Source organism: Saccoglossus kowalevskii, chromosome 4, assembly GCF_978046115.1.
Source record: "Saccoglossus kowalevskii chromosome 4, keSacKowa6.1, whole genome shotgun sequence".
NCBI lineage: Eukaryota > Metazoa > Hemichordata > Enteropneusta > Harrimaniidae > Saccoglossus > Saccoglossus kowalevskii.
Genome location: NC_140644.1, coordinates 37,846,061 through 37,863,518, shown reverse-complemented (window position 1 = coordinate 37,863,518; position 17,458 = coordinate 37,846,061). Strand labels below are relative to the sequence as shown.

At 35.5% G+C, this 17,458-nt stretch overlaps 1 pseudogene; it reads right to left on the bottom strand.

Moving 5' to 3' along the window:
• Window positions 1-11,390: 11,390 nt before the first annotated feature.
• LOC146747381 (uncharacterized) lies at window positions 11,391-15,489 on the bottom strand (annotated as a pseudogene).
• Between the last annotated feature and the right edge of the window lie 1,969 nt (window positions 15,490-17,458).

Sequence of the window (17,458 nt, the reverse complement as noted above, 5' to 3'; positions counted from 1 at the left end):
GCCATCGGTCCATCATCTACATCAGAGGCGATCAGGGGTATGGTTGAACAGATGACAAAACATGAAATAAAATAATTGTTAGAAAGGATAAGCTAAATACCAATATTCGCAGAGAACAGAGCTATCGCCTACTACTTTGAAATTTGATCAGTGCGTCATGGCAAGTTAGGAATTATTGACAGAGTATGCAGATTTGTTTCTGCAGCCAATTCAAATATGGGACATACACCATTGGTGCAACATAATATTTATATTCATCACATATTCATCCCGCTCAGCAGTTGTCCTCTTGAAAGGGTGGAGGCTGGTCAGATGTTTGAAGAGATGTTACAAAAAGGAATGATAATGTATGACAACTCAACCAGATTCTGAGTGGATTATTGTAAGCTAAATGAAAAAAAGAGAAAGGACTCATACACCTTGCTTTGTATAGATGATTAGGTAGATATTCTCATGGGTGCAAAAAAATAACCACCCTTGTTCTAGCCACTGGAACTCAGCGACTGTAACTCAGATTTGCTCATTTCACAGTCTGTTGTGTCAGTGTTGATGTTACGTCCATCGAGTGGTATGGTCACACCAGAAATAATAATTTGCAGGGAATAATGCATGTGATAAGACAAATTTAACATTGTGAAAACATTTGTAATCAAACCTATGTGTCATACCGTGTAGTTGCATGGTTTATATTAGTCACATATGCTAGTGACCATGGCCTGTGTTTGATGCTTTACCATTATCAAGATGGAGGTGCGAAAATCTTAGCATATGCATGTTGAGCCTTTTCCTTGACAGAACGTAACTGTTACGAAAAAGAAAAAATAAGCATAGTCTGTCAACAGTCACGAATGTCAGAACAAAAAACACTTTCAAATTATACCCTAATGAGTGAGGATAGTTAGCAAGAAATTCATTTATTCAAGAGTGTCACCTGCATTTAAAGCATATTGATCCAGCTGGAAATCATTAGAAGTTGTAGATAGAGTGAATTTCATAAAGAATGCTGGTGAGCATGTCGAATATAAATTAATAGTACCACAGTAACAAAATGAGGATGATACTGTCAAATCAAAACTCAATAAGATTGATATTATCTGATCAGATATGTGAGAGAAAATGGTGTCAAATGTACATAGCCTGTACAAAACACGCAACCACAGAGCTGCACGAGTCGCTTAGTCGGTCTACCATTGAAAAGAGTTGATGTAGCTTGACTATAAAATGCTCATGATTGGCAATAAGATTAGAAAGCAATAGGATATGACCCATGTCATCCCTAAAAACAGAAAAGTGTATTTAAATAAGTGGGGAATTTGTGCCAAAGAAAAAGCAGAATTAAGGTGGGATGATATGCTTTGGACGAAATAGCTTAGTAGAGAGTCCGCTTACGTTAAATGTGATGTAGCGATTCTACAAGCAAACCAGAAAAATAGTGCTGAGAAACTGAACAATATAACCAGCAAAAAATGTGTATATCAAGTAGACCCATCGAATTAGTTTGATTGGCAATGTAGTAGATCCTCTGAGTAAATATGCTTAGCAGATACATAATATTTTAAGATAATCGAGCTTGTGTTCCTATGCCTATCTAGGGCGGAATTCGTGAAAATGCAAAATGATTGTCAAAACAAACCTGAAGATATTTCCATATAATGGCGTAGGATGGAGAAGATGGGGATAACTGACAACAAACTCAAGCATAAATAGGTAAAGATGAACGATGGTGAAATTGATTGTCTCTTAATGTCCTTATTTTTTCAAGTTTCAGTAAGTAGGCATCTAAAAGATGATATTGCAAGAAAACTGCTGGAGGACCTTGTTTAATATGTAGACACGTAATGAGAAGTACGATGGACTATGCTACACATATTGCCACAGCTCATTCACTAGTAGTTGCTTTCCTGATGAATAAAAAGAATGCTATGAATCATATTTTCATGCTGGACCCAGATTGCAGCTTGGCCCATAGGCAGCTGATAATAGCAACTTATTCATCCTGCCAAAGAAACTACTATCTGACTGAGCAGCGATAACAGAATTATGTCACAGTGTAAGGCCTGACTATTGCTATTGAGCATATACCAGAGCATTTGCATGCATATCAGACGCATATGACTCATCCGCCAACATCTATCTGAGCGTACCTGTCTTTATGTCATTCACTCTATTATAAACGCTAAACTGGGTTATGGAAATGCCTTACTCTATGGCTTACCAAATTCACAGATAGACCTGCTTCAGTGGGCTTAAAACTGTGCTACTCGTCTAATTACCAAAAAGTACCAACAAATTTGTTCATATCACTCATTCGTAAATTACATTGGCTGCTAGTTTACTATAGAATACACTATAGGATAACATTTTACTATTCACTTACAAGTCACTACATGGATTGACACCACACTACATATCGGACCTAATTCACAAAAATCAAAACCAGAGAACTCTTCACTTAAGTGAGAAAAATACCCTTGCCGTACCTAGAACTCAACTTAAGAATTATGATGACCAGTCACTCGCAAATTCACCGTCTTTATGGAATCAATTACCAAATGACATTTGTTCTGCTCCAAATGTGAACATCGTTAAAACCAAACCCAAATCTTACCAGTTTTAGCAAGCATATATGTGAAACTAAGCGTCAATGAACATCACTGCGATGGATACTAGGCGCTATATAAACTTGTATTTATTATTATTTATTATTGAGATTGCCACCCACAGAATTTACACTGGACAGAAATATCAAGTTAAAGTACCTGATTTTAATATATTATAATATGATTATAAGAACGAAAGCAAATAAAGTACAATGAATAAATTCACTAAAATAGAAGATTGCCTAGGGTAGAGTGAATTGGTGATAACTCGGAGTTCTAGAATTTAGAAATGAATGACAGACAATGGCTTTTGCAACACAACGACAAAGAAGTACAGGAGTCAAGGTTGCAGAGGAACGTTGTTATTCTGTTCTGTTGGTCAAAATTTGAACCAGATGACCAGCAAAATATAACATAACAAAAAAACATCCCAGTACTGAAAAACAAGCAGCCTGTCAGAAGACAAAGTTCTGCAGAACAGTTGGTAAAAATATGCTGTCACCTGATAGTGTACAGGTTACCTAGTAAACTTATGCTTTCACCTGATAGTGTATAGTTAACTTGGTAAACCTATGCTGTCACCATTATTTGGTAAACATTACGCTGTCACCTGATAGTGTACAACATAGTTCGTAAATCTATAGTGTCAACTGATAGTGTTCAGTTTACTCAGTAAGCTTATGCTCTCACAAGATTAAGTAAAGTTTACACAGTCTTTTCATGCTTTCTCCTGATGTGTACAGTTTCTCAATAAACATTTGCCATCACCCATTGGTGTACAGTTTACTCAGTAAACCTATGATGATACCTGATAGTTCATAGTTTTTCACTAATACTTTGCTGACACCTATTAATACACAGATTACCCATTATACCTATGCTGTCAACCGATTGTGCACAGTTAATGCTGTAAAACTATGCTGTCATCTGATAGTATATAGTTTTCTCAGTAAATCCATGCTGTCACCGGTTAGTTCGGAGTTTGCTCAGTAAATATATGCTTTCACCTGATTGTGTAAAGATAACACTGTAATTCTATACACCCACATGATAGTGTACATTTTCAATAACCTATGCTGCCATATGATAGTGTATCGTTTACTCAGTAAACGTATGCTGTCACATCATAGTGTACAGTTTTCTCATTTTACATATACTGTCACCTGATAGTGTACATTTTACTAGGTAAATATATGCTGTCACCTTTACTTAGTAAACTTCATGCTGTTACCTGATAGTGTAAAGTATAGTGTTTAAATCTTTGCTATTGCCTGATAGTGTACAGTTTACTCAGTAAATTTATTCTGGCACCTGATAGTGCACAGTTTATGCAGTAAAACTATGATGTCACCTGATAGTGTTCAGTTTTATGCAATACATAACAATAACAGGTCTTTTTTATCTTGATTTTGAAATGTGCCTGCATTAAGGTAGCGGGACTATTGTTTGCATACTTGTTTTCATCTTCTAATTGTGACCAAATAACTACAAATAGACCCAAGAAAGTATATATTTTTGGAATCGCCAGACTTCAAGCTTTTCAAATGTGTGTTTGCCATGCCCGTATCTGTATTCCACGGTGTGTTACTTAATCAAAAGTGAAAAATTACTTTTTTTGTAAAAAAAAAATAATTACGCATTTATGCTGGTGATAAGAAGTTTTTTTTCCACTTTTCCTAGTTGTTCAATAGTCTGGTAAATTGAATGTGTCTGGTCAGTTTTATTCAAGCAACGCGTTTTGAAAAGTAGTGTCCTGAATTTTCATTTCTGTTTTAGTCGCTGTGCCCCCAACTCAAACCACAACACATTGGTAAATAATCCATGAAATAGTTTGTCTGGACACATTCAAGTTCCACTCATTGTCACCTTAAAGCTGTGAAAATTTGGTGTTAATCTGACGACAATAAGTATACGTTATTTTTTGTTAAAGACCTTGTATTTTGAAAAACATAAACTCCTAGAAAACGTTGATGAAGTCACAGCAAAGATTTTCAAGCTTGTTTATCTGCACAAGCGATTTGTTTTCCCATCAAGGTCTGTTTTAACATGTGTAGGGGCATCCAAATGTGTAAGGCTATTGGAAACCAAAAAAATAAAGAAATGGGTTAGCTATAGTTCGATAAAATCGGCAGATGAAAACACTAAAATCAATGATTTTTTTCAGTGGCTGTGTGACCTTGTGTCTGACACATTCATATGGAAATGACTAATCTGTGAAATAAACAGGGGCGGAGACAAACCACTCAAATGTTTGGAAACACTAATTGTGTGTCAGATAGCTACTGATAACACATCCTAACATTGCTTTGTCTTGAGTTAATCTTTGAAACTTATAGGCACACAAATTAAACCTGTGTTGTTGATTTTGGAAAACACTACTGAAGCTGCCTTGCTTCCCTTCAGAAAATCAACATTTTAACCAACTTACATGGACATTCTATGTTACGTTAAGTATAAATTATGTAATAATTAATGACGTGATTTTTTGTAAAATTAAATATACTATAAACTATGTAATAAAGATGTTTTTCGTACATTCGTTTCATGGGTGCGTTTTTCCCTCAGGGGTATGTTTTTTATGAATTTAAACACATTTGCTGTTCAACACTAGGAGAGAATCAAGGTCATCACTGGCAGGATTGCCAGAATGATATTCCCTTTCAATCTGATTCAGCCGCATTTCTAAGTTTGGGTTTAAGTTTGCACTGAAATTCTATGTGAACTTATTATGCTAGCTATTGGCATAACAGAAAGATTGTAATGATACAGTTGTCCAAATGTCCGCTACAAATTCGCGGGCTTCGACGTTCTTCGATGTAAGTTGTATTTTGAGTACATTAATAAACTACTCAGCTGCACACGCTTTCCAGGCATTCCCTGCTACATATTATTAGCTAATGCTGTAAACTAATTATATTATTGTATAAAATTACGGGTAGATTAACTACGTTTACTATATTCTCAGAATTTCCCGTCAATTTACGCTGGAAATATATAACGGGCAACGTAGTATATCAGTTCTTTGAGTTCAACTTGTTTAGCGGAAATCATGCACCTTGAACTGCTGTGCTACTGGTTTGACATGATATTAACCATTCACTTATCATTTAAACCTGCTTCCGTGGCCCGGTCTAAAGACATAACCCAAGAAAACGTGTTTAGATAATGTACTTTATATGTTACTGCCAACACATTACAGGAGAATCGGAGCGACAAGCAACGACGATGTAGATCTAAAAGGTCACCAATTTCAATCTTTATTTTAAATACAAATACAAATGTAGTTCTGTTGGACTACAGTACTCCTGAGTTACTGTAGCACACTTCAGGATTGAACAGTATCGTTCGGTGGACGGACGTTTCGGCCAATGGTTTCAACCAGGGCGGACGTTTCGGCCCGCGGCTCTCTTCTGTAAAATAAACGATCTTCCTTATGTGAAAGTCACACCTATCGTTATATGTGTTGGTATCAGTTATGTCATATCAATAAGTATAGGTTTATATATATTCGGTTTAATCTGGAGTGAAAAATAGTGATTTTTTGGCAATTGGAAAAATGGTGTATGCTTGTATTTTGTGCATGTATTTATAAACAATTTCAAGTGTAAGAGTCGTAACTTTCGAAGGTACAAGTAGCGTGACTCGTCCATACATTTCACTTACGTTTAGTACACTTGAATAAAGTCTCCGTTTGAAAAGAATGCTATTTACGAAGTTTAAAATAGCCAAGCCTTCCTGATTCGAGCCTCTTGCTTGATTTGACAACGGTGGGCATCGTTTATTGTAAAAAGTTCAAGATCGGTAGACATGAAATGGGCGAACTAATGTCTCCTGTGTTTCACGTGTGAAATGTTTATTACAAAAGCAGAGTTAAGCAAATTGATTCAGATATTAGTGTGTGAACTCTGGAGGTCATTGCCCATTGCCGCACATAATTCAAACACGTTGTTAATAGTGTTCATATTTATATACACTCCCTTTCAAATAAACTAATACACCATTGGGATATCATCCCAAAATGATGACGCTGATCACCCCGTTTCGACTTTTGTAAAATGCGACTGTAAAAATATAACAGTTTCACTTGCTATCACATTACGGTAAAGCTGTGGAGTGGGCGCTAAACGGCAGGATAGTACATACTCATAAACATGCAATTAAAATTACGTGTATACGGAACATTCTAATGTTATTATTCGTCGCAAATAAAACAATACTACAAATAAGTATTATTTCGTGATTTCGGCGTACAGTTTAGTTGTTTACATACATATTTAGTATATAGTCTATTACGTGACGTCGGAATACAGTTGTGTACCATATATTTTTTGCATAGTCATTCTGTGTTAAAGGTTATCTTGCCATTAAACTGTAGTTAGGCCGTAACGTCCGCCCTGGTCGAAACCCTTGGCCGAAACATTCGGGCCGAAACGTCCGGAGCCGAAACGTCCGGCATTCGGGCGTTCCTTAGCCCATGCTAACCACTGCTTCCTTCCGTGCGTGACACAATCGGGTCTATGCGATATGCAAACATACGAAATTATCTTAATTTTTAGCCCGTACGTCGTGTAGTGTGAACACTGATAAAGCGAATTAAATTGTAGTCATGTTTATTCAGTCTTTGTTTTTATTAATTTAAGCCAAACTATCGCATTTTCATTTTGACACGGCGGCGAAAGCATATTACTTAGTTCTAGTTTATTTAAATAACGATTTGTGAGATGGGGCATACCTGCCAAACGTTTTTTTACATTTTGATTTGTTGGCTGTATTCAGTTAATAAATGAAGTTTTTTGTTACCTCCACGATTAATGCAAGAATTATACGAGAGAATATAAATGGTGTGATTCACCACTGGGAGGTTATTTTTACATTTGTCAAAGTTTCAAACAGCAGGAACAGCAATTGAAGGGCGGTGGTCCCGTGGCTCGTATGTTCTAAATATGGAACCCAACATTGACAACATTTTATCACTAATCAATGTGCATGGTTCGTTCCGATACTAGAAAAAAGTAGTGTACTAGACAACAGATAGTGTCAAGGTTTATATTGGTAAATTATGATCTGCGAAATAACGTTTTTAAAAAGTTATTTTCCAACGTCCTTGAAAATAGTATGATACAGGCACAAATTTGAAGGGCGCTGGTCGTTGAGCAGTACGTTTTCGAACTGCATGTAAGCAAACAATGTTTACACGCAATGATATATGGAACATAATATTTGGTAATCGTAGTCCTAAATAACTATTAAAAATAGCTAGACGTTTTCAGCAATGGCTCTTTATCGATAGCATAGAAGAAAATGTTCACACGTGTTGTGTTCGTCGCTATGAGTCCCATACCCAACATGGCGCATTGACCACCGCTCTTTAAACAAACATTTTTTTTATTTTACATGCTGACCAACAAATTTCAGAGTAACAATGTTTTAAATATTTGCAAAACTAACAACGTCAATCTTACTAAAAATAGTACGATTTGTAAAAAAATTGAGAATGTGTTCAAGAGATGCCACGGTGTAAATAAACATTGCAAACAAGGTCTGTTTCGGACTAGCAATTGTTGTTTTGTTTATTTTGGCTCATTAAAAAAATAAGTAATGCATATATTTTCTGTGTTTGGCGTACTTAAGAATGATAGATCTTGTCCGGTCATATTTCTGTTTATACCTCCCGACCACGTGTACAGTATTGATTCCACACAACCTGTCACTTGCTTCCGCTTTTCAATCATTTTGTTTCGCTTACTTCTGTAACCGCACATTGAAATCGACCAGATAACTTCCGCTTTATTTTCAAAATATCGCCCACCGAATCGTTATTTTGGGGGAAAAAACATCAATATTTTCTTCGTTTCTGTGCCCTCGATAATCATTGATGAAAAGAGAGAGCAGTTCTGGATTCAAATGGAACACCGCCCCGCTCCTTCAGCGTGTAGAACAAGTGACTGTAGTTCAAGCACAGGGAGCCCAGGAACTATGATCAACTGTACGCACTTCCTATGAGCGGGGGGGGGGTATCGGCTGGTATCTAGTGTAAGAAATAGACAAGGGATGAAGGCTCCAGCCAGCTCATATTTTTTAATCTGGCAAAAACAGACGGACAGAATAAAAAATAAAATCTATAAAAAATACCAGGTTGAAGATTATTAGTTGCTCTTTCAAATTTCGCCAAAGCCTTACCTATATTCTACTATATGTGCCGAATAAACCAAGAAAACTACAAAATTGACTCCATTTACGAATACTTAACGGTTTGCCGCACGGCACAGTTTGGAGGCGTGGCCTGTTCAGCATTTGTCAACAACCAATCATAAGACTGGTTACGAACCACATCGATTTTAGCCTTGCTAAACTGGTTCGTAACAAGTATTGTGATTGGTTCTTCGCCTCCAATTGTACCGTGCGTTCGGGCAATCCGTATTGTGGGAAACGTCGTGGGAAGGGAGGAAAATTCATTGTCGGTTCTCAAGGATTGTGGCTAGGTCTGAAAATTGATTTTACTCAAAGGTTTTCCCCAAATTGAATTTTTTTGTTTTTAAATTTATGGTACAGGATTGTGTATTCTTATTGCACGAGCAATTTGTTGGTTTTATGATGTCCAACAAGCATCGGCTTTATTGTCGCCCAGCAATTGAATTAAAGTTGGATTAAACAAAAAGTTGTATGTACGTTGGTTTCTGTAACTTGATATATGCAAGTACACGTACATCAATTCTAAAGAGTTTCTTGATGTTTAATTTACATTTTTGTTGATGACATGCTTTTAAATGACCATTCTCTCAGAATTCATGGTTCAAAACTAATTTTCAATTGGCGACTGGCAATTATTATCAGGAGCCCAGCCGTTAATATAAACCAAATGAATTTTGTTGAGTGGTTTTGTAACTAAAATAAAATGTTACAACTTTTCTGATGCATTTTGTGTACTTTTTTTCATTATCCAGATAAATGTTACATCAATGCCATCATCAAGTGATGAGATTCAAATAGTGTTCAGGTTGTACAAAAACAAATAGGTGCACAAAGATGTTGATGAGGAAGAATGTCAGTGAAAGGTGGTGAGGAAGTCAGAAGAAAATCATGTCGAGAGAGAGAGAATGAAGGGAACAGTAAGGAATAGTGAATAATGCAATCATTTATCATACATACAATCATACAAAAAATGTAAAAAATATAGGTCTTTGGTAACAAATGAAAATATATGTAAATGTTAAAATGTGCATTATTCTTTGCAATGGTAGACAACCTGTGAAGCCATGCCAAGAGAACAGCTATTGACTTTAGTGAAGTGATTATTTAGTCGTTAACCAAGCATGAAGTACCAAACTGCTGCATCTGTCGACAGATGCCAACACTGCCAGAATGCATCTGTTGTGGATGCCACAAACAAGAGTAAGTTCAAATTCTTATTTCACGCTGTCTGGGATTGATCATTAGAAACTTGGCGTGGTAGCTATTGAACCGTATTTCGTTGTGTGTGACTTATTTGACTGTAAAGTATAAGTGACTTACCCGATCCCGTACTTCAAGGGGACGAGATAAAGAGACGAGACGAGATTCCCCCCTGGGGCGTGTGGAGAACCCAGAGAGAAGAGATTACCCCCTCATAGCAGCATGGTCAATTAGGAGCTGGCTTCAGTTTCTTAAGGAAGAGATGCAGGTTCGTGGGCACTTGGGAGTGAATTTTTTTTTTTTGCTTTTTATTACCCAAACAGTCTTGGCTATAAACTGTTAAAATTTTGTAGAATTGTGAATAGTGGAACATACTCAAAAAACGATTTTAAAATATAGATAACAGAGACAAACATTCTCTCCTTTGAATGCTTAGCAAGATTTAGCAAGGCTGTACATAAATAATAAAAAAGAAACATGGTGAAAAAAGAAATGACGGGATCTTCATATTATGCACTATATTTAACTTTTAACAAAACGATAATACATTTAAATTTGGAACTTTTACAGCCATTTTAATTATGAGCATTAGCAAACTTCTTACTGAGTGAATTGTTATGCAAATTAGCAATTATCTCAGCTTCTTTTTAGTGCACATCCCAGAAAATAGCTTCTAGACGCTTTGTTTTGACATTTTCACAAATGATTGACAATGTGTTTATCTTCAAAACGCCGTCGGGGCATTGTATTTGGTTGAACAGTGTTACAACAATCGTACAGACAACTAGCCTGGGTGTTAATTTATGCATACACTTGAAGTAGTGAAATTTGGGCTGCTGCCCTGCAAAATTGACAACTGGTAGACAGTTTTCAAGACGGCGCTTTCTTCATAGTAAATATATGTACCTATAAACCAATTTTGACAGGGAAAAGAAGCATGGTTTAGGAGCAATTTTTTTTAATCGCTTTTGACAAAAAAAGCACATTTTGTGCATATTTCAAACTACAGTGTCCATAAAAAAAATACTAACCAAATTTTAAAATTCATACAATAAGCTTTCCGAAAATATATAGTTTTGTGGACAAGTGAGGTCATCTTGGTTTTCTAATTAACTAATCAAAATACCTGTCAGGTAAACTGCATCTCTACCTTAATCATTATGACTAATACAACAGTTTTATTCTGGGATAAGATGTATTACAACTACAAACTACAACAACTGAACAATTTGCAGGAAAATGTATGATTTGTGTGTATAATGCCATAGGATGTTACTGTTTTACATAACACTTGCTCCTCTACCAATGTAGCTATGTGTCTCTGGTTATCAGGTTCATGTACCATTGGTCTATACATCCCCCATCTGTCAGTCATTCTGAGATCCAGACTGCTGGTTTTTAAGGTGTAATATTAGAATAGGTCTTGTCAGTTTTGATTGGTGCTACCAGCCATCGACCACTTTGCTTATTATAGATACTTTTGTACCTAGATATAATAAAAATATATTATATATCTGGCAGTGTTACCACATCAGACTGATCAACATACATACTTTGTAATATTGTAATATTATAAAGTTTTGGTTCGAATCCTATTATTTATATCTGTACAAGGTTTATCCATTAATATACAATCCTTAGAAAATAAAGCTAATTTTGTACTCACCATTCAGTTTTCTCCTGATTTCTCTATTATAATGTACATTGCAGTATATTGCTGAAAGACGGTTCCTAGCTCTATAAACTGGGAGGATGTATACATGCAAACCATTTACTGGCATACTGCAATATCCGCTGTTGAAATGTTTCAAGCTCACTTATCTCCCTGTAAATGTAGTAAAAAACGTGATTTTCTATCTTCATACTTTCATCAATACAATTTCCTTCTAATAATATAGAGACATGTTCAAAATATCCTGATTGTTAAGCTCACCTAGCATTCAAGTAGTAAGATGTGTTCTTCAGAAAGTGTTTATCAAACACAATATGAACGCAATGCATCAAGTGCCTTAGTTCCTCTCTGCAACCACTAGCCATCACCGCTAGCTTCTTCTGTTAAAGGGACATGCCAGCACTGGCCAGTTCCATCCTGGTCCACAATCAAGGTTCACTCATGCTCATTGACAACATGGCATAATAAGCTACTCCATATTCCCTGTAACGAGAATAAATATAAAACTGTCTGCAATTCATGCCTTTATTTGCATTTCCATTTCGGGACACAAAAAAGAGAAGTAGTAATGTCCAATAGAAGTCATTGAAACAAAGTATTACCATGCACATTAATCTAATATTGAACAAAAACCATTTAGGATGGACAGGTCATAGTACATGATGGGAGGATGGAGATTACACCGATCATAGCACAGGGTGGGTAAGGTCGGCTATGTATATAGATATATCTGTAAAATTTTAATAGTAATCACCTAATTAGCAATGACTTTTTAAAGGAATTCAAAAGCAGGTGTAATGTAAGTGTGTAATATGCACAGACACAAGAGTTGAAGTTATCCATGTTGTTTATTTAAATTGAATGATCTGGCCTTTTTATTCACATTTAAAATTTGTCAAAATTATTGTGAATTTGTTTATCATAATCTACAACAAATTTTAAACGCCAAATCCATTCTTGTGATGTTCATGTGGGGATGAGAAAACATTCCGTCGCTAATAAAGGTGCCAGTGAATAATATTATACTCAAACATCGCTCAATTCAAACAAAGAAAAGTGTTTTATCTATTTTACCAACACAACAATCTCAAAATAAATAGATTAATTGTAAATTCATGTACTTTGACAATGTAAATTCAAAATTAAACAAAAATACAACACCAGCAAATGCCTACAAGATTTGGTGGCATTTAAATCGCCTACACACTCATGGACGGGCAGACAGACAGCCATTTGTACAAGACTACTTACTTTGATAATTTTCGTGGGAGGATTTTAGCAGTATGTCATATGTCCAAGGAATGTTTCATTTCTGAATATATATTGTTTTCAAAAAGTAAATGAAGACGTGATGAGGCCATCATTCAAATCATCTATCAATAACAAAGTAGGATTTAAAAATGAGTTGTATAGAAAAATATTGTCCATGAAAAGCATTGTGTCTTAAAAGCAATACTATATTTTTCATAATAATGTTACCAGGTAACAATATCATACATACTATGGCTTGCCAGTTCATTTATTCAGCTTTGACTAGATTGCTTTGAATCTGGACAGAATTTGTGGATGACCATCAGTCACAATCAAGCAGCTGCAAGCCACCTGGAAACTGACCACGCCAACCCATGTAAAAGCACATGAATAACAAAATGCACCCGTGATGGTAGACAATACAAATAATACTACGATCAACAATCAGTTACTTGAAAATACAAAAAGCAAAAACAGAATATTCCCAACTCAAACACCGAAATTAACACAGATCCATGCTTTAAACTTCGAAAGCATGTCAGTTTACGTTCGGCTTGAGCAGTCACTCAAAAGACAGCTACTGTACTGTCCTGTCGGTGTGCATATTTCGGTGACGATATGCAACTGGCTGACGACCGACTGTTGCCACTGGATTGTCATCAGTAACGATAAATGTAAACAACGAAATATTAAAGTGAATGTGAAATATCAATGAGTGGTGGTCTGCCACCACCGAGACTCCTAGTCCACATGGAATACGGTGTGATAAAATTGAATTCATAATGCAAAAACAAAACAAATACCATGTACCAGTCAACTTACCGATCCATAAAAAACTTCCACTACCACATTGGTTTGCAAATTCACTTCTGACTTATTCGTCAACGTCTATATCCTCAACAATTTTCATTTTCCTGGCATTTCTCCTCTCAATGGTACGTTTTTTTTAACAGAATTTGTAACGTAAGATCCTTTACTTTTCTGCAGCGCCATATTTGCTCCGAATTTGTAGTGACGCATGCGCATTATCAATCTATGACGTTGCAATTTCTGTGTTTACATTGTTTTGCCTGTACGTACAATAACAAACCATAGAAACGTGTTTTATTGTTTCACTGAACGAATATTATTTAGTGCGTTACAAGAGTTTTGCTTTTAGATTCTGGTAAATCACATTACAATCTCTTCTGTAGCATGTAGAATCAAACGACTGTGATTAAAATTTCAATTTCTCGTCCATATTGAATCTTTAACACCTTTGCTACTCTATTGGCAATGGCTGTTTATCCTGGTTTTGCACGTGGGGTAACCGATAAACAGTGACCGAAACGTTCTCTTACGAATTAAAAATGTTCATATGTGAGGAAATCCTAATTACCAGTCGTAAGCTTGAGATGTTTGGTTTTCGTTTGCTGGGTTACAGAGTTTCATTTTTAACAATTGCTTTTCTGGAATACATTGTATATTGTATATATTTTTGTCTTATTCTTTCAACTATGATGTGGTATTTTATCTGATCTGAATACAACACTTAACTTAGCAAATCTTGTTATTTTTATTGTGATAATAAAGAACAGAAATTTGGACGAAGTTGAACTGTTAATAAAGATAAGAATTAGATAGAAATCAGTACAGTCCCTTTATAGTGTGACTATTTAGACAGTAAAATGAGTGTATTCTTATTTTCCACTTGAGCGACCCGGTCAGTTTTTATCGCTCCTTTTCGCAGTGCCAGGGGTTTTAGAGCTCTGGTCTGTTTATAAATATTCATGAAGCAATTACAGCCGTTCTGAGAATTATTCGGACAGTCAGTTAACAATATATCTTGGAGCTTTGCAAAACATTCTATTCTTGATGGCGCCGTTGTATTGGCACGCCCACAATTGGGATAATTTCATAATGTTGTTAGATGCGGGTAAAACGCCAAAACAACACGCTCGGGTTACAATACAATAACAGGTTATATGTTTCATATGCATTGAATGTGTTATATTTTAATTTTAAATTGTTATAACCATCTGAGTCCACCTAACATTGCGCAATTTACAAATCAACTCTCCAGTGCAACACAAACCACATTTCTCGAAACACAAATTTAATTCATAAGCCAAATTCCACTTCCAGTAACACCAAATTATTTTCTCCCATGAACAACATTATTTTACGAAACAAAACTTGTATTTACAAATCAATGCTTTAAATACTCGCGATGAAATCTTAATTTTTTACAACACCAAATCCTATTTATCGTAACACAACTTCATTTTCACAAAACAAAACTTGTATTTACAAAACAAAATTTAAAATTCTCGCAATAGTAGCCTAATCTTTTACAACACAATACATTTTGCAGCACAATTTTATTTTACAAAACAACACTCTAATTTACAAAGCAACAGAAACTTAATTTTTTACATCACAAATTTACTTTCTCAGACCACAACTTTTCTAAATTTTCTAAAACAAAACTTCCATTTCACGAAACAAAACTTTAATTTTCCAAAACAAAACTTTGTTTATGAAAACGGAAGTTGGCAATATATCCCAGAATTCCCCGAGCAAATTTACCGCCATTTTTGTATCGACTGCTAGTATTTCTATATATGGCCAAAATGTCAATGTATTTGAAAGATGCTGATAAAGAAAACGGCGAATAAATTGAATTGCCTCTAGAGCACAATATAACCTTGCTCTTAAGCACTTTACATGCACAATTTTCCGGTGCATCTGGTTTACGGTACAGGCCAAGAACAACTGCAAGTGACGACCGCGGATGTTTCCGTGGCATCAAACTGGATTGTGGAGTTATGTGTCCTCCAAGAAACGGATGGGATGAAACGTGCCCACTATTTGTAGTGTAGGCTGAAAATAAAAATGCCGGTAAGTACACTATGTTTTCAAATTCAAGCTGGTTTTAAAATATATACGGGCTACTGGGGGATTCGGGTAATTTGTTGGCGCTCGGGCCGTTTCTTGAATAATTAGAAGGGTTGACACATTTAGTCAGTCGCCGGTACCTTCGAGTGTGTCGGGGAATGTACCGGCGACTGACTAAGTATACCGACCGACTTTTTACAATCCAAGAAAAGTACCAAGCGCCTGTGACAGGACGCTACGATCATGAATATAGGTGCGTTGTCGTCCGCATGGCCACAGAGTTACCGAACTGTACCGAACTTAGCGTTAAAATATCATTAATAGGATGGTTACTAGCCTACTGTAAGCGAGTATAGAACCGAGAGAAGGGGAGGTAGTATTATGTTGTATCTTTTGATGTGGATCAAAATCACAGCGGGTTGGGTCGAACAAACTATTTTATTTGTTATATCCAAATATATATTATGAGGTTATACATGATATAACTTGTTATCATGGTTGCGTGTTGATACAAGTGAATTCATGGGCCAGTATTATTCAAAACCTAAACCGTCATTATTTTGTTGTGGTCATTGCATTGTTTGAACAATCCCATATCACACAACTTTTCTCTGCATACTGTTCAGCAAACATGGACTAATTACTTTCACTGTGCATAACACCATGTTTAGTGTGAAATACCAGTTACGGATATTTCACACTAAACATCACTACTGTGAATACACACACCATAGTAATGTGATAAGATAAGTGATATTAAGGAACGCAATGTGTATGCATGAAGTCCAACATAATTTATTAATATAAAAAAATATATCAAAATTATATAAACATGAACATTGGTTAAAGTAATGCAATGAGTTGACAAGTAAGTCATATCTTAGAACCACTCAGTAGATTAGAATGCTATATAATTCATGTAATATTTATATCCACATTTTTATACTAAATACCCATTTTTTGAATATTTTATACAATTTATAAAGTAGCGTATACTGGTTATATAACATAATATTCTATTTTCAATGACCAAAAAAAGATATTCATTTTATCTTTTTGACAATATATTTCATGTTTGTGTCTTTGCTACATACATATATTAAAAATTGTTATATACATTAATAATTATATAATTTGCTACAACAGTGGGGGTAGTGTTGTATTTTACTCATAATTTCTTGCTATGAAAATCAAAATGGTGGACAACATATTCCAATTAAAAAGGGGAATATCTAGAAAGCGAAAAGTGATGTAGAATAGCTGTACACTGCATTTGCGGGACTTCTTCATACGGGGGCATGATGTTGTTAGGCCAGACTTTTCTTTCAATGTCAGCATTTTCCATGTTTACAACTATTTGCATTAATGCAATGACACATGGGTGTTTTTGCGTTTAGTGTGTCTGTTTGTATGTATGTCTGTCTGTTCCACAGATATCTCAAGAACCAATTAATAAAACTTGGTACATAGATGCTCTGAAATAATGCTCAGACCTGAATAGTTTGTGGGTGAAATCCGTGCATAATAATGACCTAATTTACATATTAGTTTGCCAATATTTGGCATTTCCACCAATATCTCAATTACTTACAAGATTTCAATGAAACTTGGTACATATATGCTCTGAGATAAACCATATACACGTTCCGTTTAGGGTTAAATTGTA